The sequence below is a fragment of the Typopeltis vanoorti genome, chromosome 14, assembly GCF_054136105.1.
Source record: "Typopeltis vanoorti isolate ZY-2024b chromosome 14, IOZ_Tvanoo_1.0, whole genome shotgun sequence".
NCBI lineage: Eukaryota > Metazoa > Arthropoda > Arachnida > Uropygi > Thelyphonidae > Typopeltis > Typopeltis vanoorti.
The window spans coordinates 21,443,537-21,455,191 of record NC_143562.1 but is presented as its reverse complement, the minus strand read 5'-3'; the positions used below and the strand labels follow the sequence as shown (position 1 = coordinate 21,455,191).

The window sequence follows — 11,655 nt, the reverse complement described above, 5'->3', positions numbered from 1 at the left end:
AGGGCTGTTTATTGCAAGGCCTGTTAATTGTTTATAAATCGTTCCATTCCATAAGAAAAAATTAGATTTTAGGCAATAATGGAAAAGTGAAGCAATATCTTGAGGGAAAATGTTGTTCAAAATGCTGATTACTTCTTCTACTGGAACATTAGTAAATAAGGATAGTGCATGCAGGCTTGCAAGAATGTCTGTTTCAGAGATCGAGATGTTCTTCAATTTATCAACGAAATGTAGTGAATTTTTATGTAGGTATCCGAATTACGAATGTGTACCTGTAGGAGACTGGCGAAGTGTTTCGATAATTAGTATGTGTGAGAATTAATTCCATTTTTGTGCACTTTGGGAGATTCAGTAATAGTCCTGTCACTATGAACAAGATCAAGATAAGCATTCATGACGTCACTGGCTAAGATCAGTGACGTCATGAGTATGGAATGTTTGAAATTTTGCTGGGGGACACATGTCTGTGACATTACATTGTGTCTTTTGGTCCGAGTATGACATTCCAGGTAATTGGTCAAGAGTATGAAATGTTTGGAATTTCGCTGGGGGGGGGGGGGGGGACACATCTGTGACGTCACATTGTGTCTTTTGGTTCGAGTATGGCATTCTGGGTATTTGTTTGCATATGGAATTCGGGGCAATGTTTAGAGTACGGAAACCTTGAAACTTCCCAGGGTGACACATCCATCATTCCTGTCACGTTGTGTCTTGGGTTCGAGTATGGAATCCTGGGTAATGGTTAGAGTATGGAATTCTGACAAGTTTCAGATGTAGATAAGAATTAGATAAGTGGCATAACGCTGTGTGTTAAGTTGAGTGTTTGTGTGTAATGGTCAGAGCATGGAATTCTGGGATGTGGCTGTTTGTCATTGACACGAGATGAGCTTTTTGTTCGTGTGTGGCATTATGAGTAATGATTAGGGATTGGAATTCTGGGAGGATATTTGGTCAAGTGTTGGAGTCTTTGGCTCGATTGTGGAACTATGGGAAAATATTTGTCTATAGGTGGAAGCACGAATTTTCCAATATAAGTGTGGTATTTCGTTCCTGTTATTGACTATGGGGATTTTTAGTTTAGAGTCAAGAGATGGCTCCAGCAATGTTTATTTTTCTTTACATTCACGTTTCTTGTTATTAGGTACCAGTTAGACATTTTCTAAAATAATTAACTACTGGATATCAGTGAACCCACCTCAAAATCATTTTTTTTTTTTTTCATGTTCACATTTTCTAAAATAATTAATTACTGGTTATCAGTAGTGACCCCTCAAGCGTACACACATTGTTTTTTTTTTCATTAGGAAATTTTTCTGAATATTTTGATTAGTCTAAATTTTAAGATCTTAAAGTTCATTACTTTTTTTTAATTAAATGTTATCTTTATTACAAATTCTAAGCAGAATAACTGAGGGAAAAAAAATTGTGCGAATTCACTGAGTTCAAAAATAGACGTGATTTTCTTAATTATAGAGAACACGACACCAATTTGTGCATTTAAGTTTTCACATTTTAATTGACTGAACTATTATTTACAATATTGTATTTTCTGAATCTAACATACAGAAATAGGTTTTCCCTGACATCACCATTGCCTGTGGTGTTTTTTTTGTCATAACATTTCACTGATGAGACATGTCCTATTGGTTGTTTTTGATATGGCTTCCCATTCAAGAATAGATATTTCACAGTACACTAGCATTCGCAGTAGTGCTATAAAAACAACCAGCTGGCTGACACTTTTGTGATGGTTCTTGATTTTCACCTATAAAGAAAAAAAATCTTATTGTTGGTAATAGAAAAGTTAGCAGATTTTACTAGAATCATAATGCAGTAGGTGGTTTTGGCAGTATCAAAGCTTTACAGAAAAATACAAAATTGCCACATGAAATGGTGAAAAATTGGTTAGCAACACGGTGTACTTATGCGAGACAAAATCATTAGAAGAAAGTTTAAATGCAATCAAATCAAAGTCCCAACACTTTTCAATGAAATTTGGCAGATATGTCATTCCATGCAAAAGAGAATGGTGACAGGTTTCCTTCTTGTATACATTGATTGTTTTTCCCGATGTCTGAGAGTTCGAACACTGAAAAAGAAATCAGCAGACGATGTTGTTAATGATTTAAAGTCTATTTTTAAAGTGTCATGTTACATAAACACAGATCAAGGAAAGGAGTTTTGAAACAAGAAAGTACGTGCATTATTCAAGAACCATAATATTAATTTCTACACGACTAGGAGCAAAATAAAAGCACTTATTGCAGACAGATTTATCAGAACATTGAAAACAAAGATCTACAAATGGATGATGTATACTAAAAGTAATATGAATGTATTGCCAACCCTTTTACATACTTATAACCTCACACCACACCGCACAATCGGTATGGCTCTTTCGGAAGTTAACATTCACAATGAGGATAGTGTCTGGAAATATTTGTATGGAATGCAAGAAGAGTCTACCAAACCAAAATGTTTTCACTTAGTTGATAGTGTGGTTTTTAAGCAATGATACCCACAAATTTAGAAAAGTGTTTTGGGGTAACTGGACACGAGAACTGTTCACTATTTCACAGGTTACTAATAGAAACCCTGTAGTATATAGAGTTTGCGGTCGGGACGGAGAGATAGTGGAGGGAACTTTCTAATAACCCCAACTGCAAAAGGCTGATATACCCAATGAAAATTCAGGAAGACATGTAGTACTTAAGCAGCAAAAACAGAAAGGAAAGCTCCAGTATTTTGATAAGTGGCTCGGTTATAATGTTTTCGCAAAGTCTAAAAAAGGATTTTACAAAGTGCACAAGATTCCCTATGGCAGTTACAATTCAGCCTCTGAACTTCTTCAAGCAGTGTTTGATGCGAGTTCTGTAATTACTGGAAAAACGAACCCAAACAACATCATTTCTTTGACAGTCCCAAAAGATTATAACCTGTTGTTTCCCAAGGAGTCCCCAGAGTTGGGCCTTCTACTGGGTTTTAATCATATTAGTGTAAGACTGAAAGGCACATCACTGGGAAATATCAGATTCAGCTGCATATTTTGTTTATTCTGATTTAATCCAAGAGCTGGTGATACATTTGCATCACTGTTACGAGTTGTTCAGTGCAGCACCAAGTATTCCTATTCCTTCGTTTTTGCTCACCCTGATCATTACCTGTTATGAAAACAAACATTTCAGTCAATCAACATTGAAATTCGTTCTGACAGTGGCGAACTGTTTCACTTTCTTGGCAGCAAGACAATAGTTAAATTACAGTCCCCCCCCCAAGTGAAGGATGACTGATTATCTCAGATATTACACACTGCAGCTCAAGTATTTGCCGGGCCACCAAAACAGCGTGGATATAGATTAGATAGCATTTTCAGAAGTGCCATCTCCTTTTCAAGTCCACTTTTAAAACCTGCCGCTCAATCTGTCAGTTGACAAGCCTTAAACACTGATCAGCAAATGATAGGAGATGTATTGGAAGGGGTACCCATACATCGTGCCTTTATAAACAAGGCATCAGAAGCTGGGAAAACAATTGGTGATAAAGCTCAGAGCCGATTACTTCAGAGGTCAAGGAAGCAAGAAGACGAATGTTAAAAAGCATAAGCGAGATGATATCTTTTGCTGAGGATATGATGTCACAATTAGATCTTTTTTCTGCCCTCGTGTCAACTTGTGTGTGGAAAGAAGTTCTCATGTCACCTACCAAACCAATATTCAGTACTGACAGTGGAGGTCCTGAGGAATTTTGCATACCAGGTATGCTTGAATACTCAGATTTGGGGAAATCATACCTACGCATACGTGTGCACACCACTGACAATGATGGTAAACCTACTGAAGATTTTTTGGTGGGTGTTGTAAACAATTTTCTCCACCTGTCAGTTAAACTGACTTTTCCCTCCAAGACAAACTAGTGAATGTGGCATCGGACACCTATAGCGTTTATATTGAAAATCTGCTCAATTATGACAGAGATGCTAAATAAAATACAGTCAGCTCACATGGCTGATGTTAGTGATATGTTTACCAAAAGTCATGTGGGATGCGTAGACGACAAACTCGGATCGACCAATCGAAAAGTTTTGCGATGCTTTGGCGAATACACACTGACATCATGCTTCAAGACCGGTACTTGATCGACAATGTTTCTGTTCGTATTTCTCCAGAATTTTGTTTACTGACTGCAAGTGCTGATGCTAAGGCTAAAGTGCAAATTGAAGAGGCAACACTTTTTTTGTCCTCAAAGATTCAACTGGATTACCTGTCTGTGGTAGACAAGTCAAACATGGCATATCCCATCATTTGAGTGCAAGTGTCTTATTTTTTGGTTCCAAAGAGCATGTCAGATGCCACACGAGACCTGTATCTAGGTGAAAGACCATCTAGATTAATTATTGGGCTGGTCGCTAGTGATGGATTGAATGCCGCTTTCAACAGAAATCTATTTAATTATCACCATTTTAATCTGAATTTTCTTGTGGTGACAGCTGATGTTATTCAGTATCCATCACAATTTTCCATTGACTCTGAACTACAAAGAGTATTATAGCAGATGTTACGTCACTGTTCACATCGCTTGGTAAGTGGAACAGACTGTGGTAATATTTCTTATGAGGAATACAAAACGGAAACAATCTCTATGGATTTGACTTATCACCAGATCAAAATGCTGCCCCACTCCCCACATGTCAGCCTGTTAAGAAGAGGAAGTGTGCACCTTGAAGTTAAATTTGCTCAACCTCTTCCTGAAATCACAATGGTGCTTTATGCAGAATTTCAGTGTACGTTATCCATAACAAAGGATGGTTCTGTGTTACTAGACTATATACACTGAACAATTAGTAAGCATACTTGAGTTAGAACCCACCACAAGAAAAGTGGGTTTTGGAGTTTGTGCTCGTGACGAATTGCCATTTCATCCAATCAGACAACAAGTTGATGTTCGTCGTGAACAGAGATCAGACCTGGTTGCCAGGACAAAATTGGCAAGCTATAATGGGCTCGCACGTGCCCTTTGTTTAATTTTTCTCAAACTTCCGAGCCCCTTGTTCTTGTTGTTTAATAATCTCTTAGAACTCGAAAATACCACTGTGGAATGTATACACACTACTTTAAATTCATATGGATTTTCTGATAACTCTAAAAAATTATCTCATTGCATTTTGTTCTGATGGAACTAGTGTAATGTTAGGAAACAAATCAGGTGTTGCAATCAAACTTCTACAAAAATTTCCCAAGATTGTGATTTGACATTAAGTAGCTCATCGTTTACAATTAGCATTAGACGATTCGATAAAAAACATACAAGAAATAAATCATTTTGAAATATTTATGGATAAATTATATGCTTTTTATCATCAATCACCAAAAAATCAACGAGAATTAAATACGATTGCAAAAGACCTTGGTATTGAAATTTTAAAGATCAGCAGTGTGTTTGGACCACGATGGACAGCTTGCTGTGTGGAGAAATTACCCACCTTTATGCAAGCATTTTGCATCGAGCAATAAATATAAAAGCTTTTTAAACCGACTTTTCAATTTGGAATTTTTAAACGATCTAGCATTAATGATTGATATCTTACAGAAATTATATCTGTCAGAAGCTCTACAAAGTTGCAATATAAGTATTATAAGGGCTAAGTTAGCCCATCCCCTTTTTTTCTCCCTGGGATGCGAGCCCTTTGTTAAAATTTCCACAGCTCACCACTAGCTATCTATGTCAAAGACAAACAGCGATTTTTTCGATAGCTTTGGTCGTCCACCCGAATGCGGCATTGTTAACTTTCTGAATATCCACATTAATATATGGCATAATAGTGTACCTGTACAAGCTGGGGAATCTGTCGCATGTGGTTTGTACTGTGTATATTTTTTAATATTGAGATGTCGTAGTCTTTCTATTATTAATTATTGCAAAATATTATTAACAAATGTTATTCTAATGATTTGTGGTTAAATGACATTGTTGTCACCTATGCTGTAACAAATCATTTACTGAAAATAAAAAAATATTTAAAAAAAAATTTTTTTTTCACTTACCATTTTTTCCACACCAGTTTCTTATTCCAACGCAGTTTTCAAGGAGAAAAAAAGACGAATTTGGCATTGGTTCTCCGAGTTATCCTCCGGATGAGTGGAATGGAAACATTTTGCTCACTGGGAGTGACTGATGTTGATGCCTGAAGGGAAAAGGGCTGGATATTTTGTTTGCACACTGTAGGAGCCGGATGCTTTTTCCCTGAATGCGAGTGGCAATGCTCCTGTTGCTCTCCTTCTGTGTGAGCCAGTTGGTTTTTCAAAACCTAAATAGTTCTGCATAAAATTTAAATGCTTTTACTTTTTCATCTGGATTTTCATCAGACCTTTTTAAAATGGCACTCATTTCATCGCCTAGATTGTACAACTCAAGCTGCTATGGTGGTTGGAGAAGCGTAAATTTTATAAACACACGATTCATTTTCTAATAAGTGAACTCAATAAAGGAACAATGATACTGCCTAATAATGGGAACAGTGCTCCCCTGTGCTGTAAAATCAGTTTCCTTCTAGTAATGAATATAACCAATTTGTTGCTTAGTGCTCTTGTAAGTTTTTTTTTTTTTTTCATAGGTGTGCCTTCTGATGATTATTTAGTGGAATATTGCCAGATTTCACAGAACATTGTGATTTGGTGGGAGGTTCAGTGTTTTAGAGCATCATTTGTCTGTTTGGGAGAGGAATGAGATATACATATCATTTGAGTCGATCAACCGTTCTGGAATGTAGACAACATTGGGTTCTTCCTCAGACAAAATGCATGAGCGCAAGCATAAATTATCTGGTGTTTCCTGTCTAAAATTAAATGAGTGGGGTTCTCGTGTTGCATCTTTATAAATGTCTACCAACACACCCAACTCTCCTGGAAACACTTGAGCAGCAAGATGAGAAATTTGTAATGAGTCTCAGGGATTTTTAAATGCAATAACATAGTGGCTATCGAGAGAAATTGTCCGAAAATGTGTTCCTTAAATTTTGTCAGCAGAATTGACGCTGCGGTTAAGGTGATGTGAACCCTTCATGAAAACATCAGCTATTTCCATGATGTCCTTAGCCTGGTGAACCAAATCATCGATTATGAGTAAATTTCTCACATTTGAATCAAATTCAGGTAACTTCAAGCCATTCATGAACTCTATGTTGGTAATTTTTTAAAATTTATCCCGATTTCCACTGTAATAGTATATGATTTGCTCCAGTGGTGGGTTGATTAGATGTTCACAATGTTCTATGAGAGACAACATGAAGGTTGTTTTTCCTGAGTAGATACCCAAAATAATGCATGCAAATATACATGAACACAGCGAAAATTGTAACATAATTAGACTGGGATTATTTTTATGTAATCAGATATAAGAATAGATACGTACTTGTTCTTTTTAATGCCAGTTAAATCTTCCCATAAAGATTATTTTGTGTGTATCACAGTTACCATGTAATTATTCCAAAGTGAATTTTTTTTAATTCTAAAAAAAAAAAAAAAAAAAAAAGCTATCGTGGAATAATAGTAATAATAACAGTGATGTGTAAATTGAACAAGAGAAGGGCAACACTACAGATTATCATGTGGGAAACATGAATGGATTTTTTTTTTTTACCTACCAGGTAGAATGTTGTTCTGTTTTCTGTCCCATAGATCAGTGCTTCCCAAACTTCTAAATGTCAGGCCCTCTTTGCAAAAATTAAAATATTTCACAGCCCCCCGCCCTTGAAAAAAAAATCGTAATAGAGAGATATATTATAATATTTATCGTATTTATATTCAATACAAAACATACACAGCGAATATTGCAAAAATCAAATGCATATATTACATTTTTTGCCTTTTACTGTTTGGTTCTGAAGATGATGCAGGCTGTTCTAGTAAAATATGAACCACTGTCCCTTTTTTTTTGAGTGTTTCTGCTTCTTCTGATTGTTCATGGGAATTTTTTTTATATTTTTTTTTTATCAGCCACTTATCCATCTCAGGGTAAAATTTTTTCACGTAGAATAGATCAAATAATATCACCACTTACCGATACTGGCACACCACAGACTGATAACATGAAATTAGTGAATATTACCTGAATAAGGGAATCCCCAGACTAGGAACATTTTTCTCTTTTGTGACTTTTCTCCCTTTACGGTAATTAAGCCTAACGCGAAACAGACAGCAAAGGCAGGTTATTAAAACGTGCATATGATTGGTGTGGTATTAACAAAAGATCATGCAACTGAAAGATAAAAGCATAGCTGACAATTGAGTTGAAATGCTAACTCTCTTCAGCCGAATTCCATATGTGAAACTGCCATAACATTCATTATATATATATATATATATATTACTTAGTTTTAACATTTTTACGAATTTTAACACATTCGGTTGAATTTTATTGCTGCCCTGGGGGGAAATCGAACTCTCACACACATTTAATTAATAACAATAGTTTTTAGTTAGATACTGTGTTTGCCCATGCAACATATGGTTTTGTTTCAGTCTATACAGCATAATTTCTGTATGAGGGGAGATGTGATTCATTAATTAGTGAATTTGAAATTTTATCCCAGTTGTCTCTAATTGCACTATTTGTTGAGAAATATATTACACAGACTCCTCATACCTTATTTACTGGCATAATAAAAGTACTTGTTTTTATTGCCTCTGCAGTATAGTGGCTGTTAGAGGGGGCATGTTGTTTACCACTGCAAGCGAGTTACTATCTCCCCACATGAACTTGTTTAAGTTTTTTTTCATGTGTGAAGTATGTGCGAAACTTTTATTGGTAACAGAAAACTAGCTCGGATGACAGTGATAACATAAAATGAGTTTTGATATGTATATAAAGTCAATATCAACAGTTCCTGATTACGAACGTGTGATGAAAGGGACAGGAAGATTTGGAGCTTCCCTGGAGAGAGCATTCGAAGTAAATACAATTAATCACTGCTTTGAAATGAAACATATGAATAAGCAATATTCATTAAGCGCCGAAATACGCAGGAAGCAAAGTTTGTGAACCAACACCAATGTGTGAATTTTTCCATTAAAATATAAAAAATAACAAAAAGAAATAATAAATAATAAGTTAATTAAGTTTTTTAAAAAAAAAAATCTACTTAGTCTTAAAACATTTTTAATCCCCCCCCCCCAACAAAACTACGGCCCACAGTTTGGGAAGTGCTGCCATAGATGGCACCATTTGCTTATGAGGTATATGAGTGTAAGGAATTATCCTTTAAAATACCTATAGGCAGTGGTGAGCTAGGGAAATTTTAACAAAGGGCTTGCATTGTCAAGAAAAAAAAAAAGCCTAACTTAGCCCTTATAATACTTATATTCTCTGAAAGTACCCAAACACATAGATCATCAATGACTATGCGCTGTTAATTGAAGCTCAACACGCAAAAAAATGGTATGCCTTAACAGGCACCAAATACATAATACATACTGTTCCCAATCCTTCAGACACCATCACCTCACGACCCACACATGAAAACTCCATCAAAAATCTGTCGTCGCACCACATACTCACACCCAACGAAATCACCATCCTAAACGAAGGACTTAACTTCGCTATATCCCCTAAATATGTACCGAAAAAGGACATCATTATTGAAGTCCAAGCGAAACTTGAAAATGACCCAAACAGAGATACAATATTCCAAAAAATAAACATTATAAATAGCAAAATAATAGTGAAACCCAACATTACTCCCAACTTACAAAGAGTCCTATTATCTTTAAGAAAGAACCCAGATAACATGATCACAAAAGCTGATAAAGGAGATACTATAGTCATCATCAACAAAACTGATTACCACAACAAAATAACGGCCGTCTTAAACGACCCAAAAGACCTACCAAAAAATCCACAATGATCCTACCCCCGACCTCATAAAACAAATCAACACCCTACACACCTTAAAAAGTCAAAACAAAATAGATAAAGCCACAATGAGACACACAACCCCCCCCCCCACACACACACCCTATATGTTCGGGAACATCAACATCCACAGACGGCGATCTGATACGACCCATAGCTCCTACAAGAACACCACCACAGCTCCTTTATCAAAATTTGTTGCCAAACTCATCAAACCACTACTAACATCTATCTGTATGATCAAAAATACAGACGACCTATTCCTGAAAATAAATAACATTACTCCATCCCAAGATGACATCCTCACCTCACTAGATGCAACTTCATTATACACCAACATTGGATGTTGGTGTTTTATACACCAACATTGGATGTTGGTGTATAATGAAGTTGCAAACTCACAATATCCACCAACTTCTTTAAGTTGAACAACTCCTTACATATTCAAATTTTCGGTCTCCCAATGGGCCAAAACATCAGTGGACAACTAGCAGAATTATTCCTGGCACACACAGAATCACTTCTACTCCCCCCCCCGCGACATCACCTTTTATGGCAGATACGTAGACAATATTCTATGCATTGGTAAACCCTCGCACATCACCACCTTACAAACATCCCTCAAAGATTATAGCAACAGACTACAATTCACCATAGAACCAGAACAGAACAAATCCATCAATTTCGTAAACCTGACATTAATCAGAACCAATAACAAAATAGCTATGAAGATATTCCACAAACCCACATATATCGGAAACTACCTCCATTTCAATTCACGCCACCCATATTCCGTTAAAACAATCAGTCACCCTAATACAATTTATCAATGCTTACAAATTCTCAACCAACAGTAATTATCTTAACACGAATTAAAGTATTTAACACAGGTTTTCAAAAATCGGAACTATCCCACACATCTAATAAGTTACGTGAATAGTACGCCAAATTCCCATCATAACAATAATACAACCAAAACAGACTTCCCAATACATGTGGTTATCAAATTGCCATACATCCAAAACACATACAAAGCCTAAGATCTTTATGAACTAGACTACAAGCACTTCTGGGATTGCAATATTCCCATTCCGGAATATCTGAACACAAAAAAACATAGCAACATCAAAAAGAAAAATAAAACACTGAGTACAGGGAAGACAGAAATTGTAGCTCAAGGCCTTGAACTGAAACATATCCCCCAAATCGATGAGGCCATAATCATAGACAAACAAGACAACGAAACAATGCTTAGAATATCCAAAACTATTGCCATAAAATGCAATGAAAATTCAATCAACGTCCACCGCCCCTACCCAATTTCTAAATGTTGGACAATCCAGAACTTACAAATGAAGCCACACCTCCAGCCATTTAGCGACAACAAATGCCCTTATTTGGCAGATTCAACTTGCAGTCCTGACATAGCCCTACACTCATTCCAAAAATGTTACGATGATGGTTAGTCGACCGAAATGGTCCGCACCCCGTTAACACTCTCCCCTGCCTCAGTTTCCCCATAAGTAAATCCTTCCCCTTCTCTCCCCCACCCAAAAAAAAGCACCCTTAAACAGAACATATATTATTAATACAAAACCTGGGTTTCCCAAATTTATTTTTTCCACGTCAACTCCCCACACACACACACGCTCCCTTCCTCCTGTCCCCCCCTCATTATAAACAACCTTTAGCAGGATCATGATATTGGAAGATATCCTAGTATCAAAACAAGATACGTACATTTCCACC

The 11,655-nt window shown here is 36.4% G+C and overlaps 1 long non-coding RNA gene across 1 annotated transcript in view; it reads right to left on the bottom strand.

The window, feature by feature from the left end:
* Nucleotides 1–1,503: 1,503 nt before the first annotated feature.
* LOC150099287 (uncharacterized) overlaps nt 1,504–11,655 on the bottom strand; it is a 30,964-nt gene continuing 20,812 nt past the window's right edge. The window contains exon 3 of the long non-coding RNA XR_016549335.1: nt 1,504–1,765. This is a non-coding gene — a long non-coding RNA (uncharacterized LOC150099287). The remainder of the gene's footprint in view (nt 1,766–11,655) is intronic.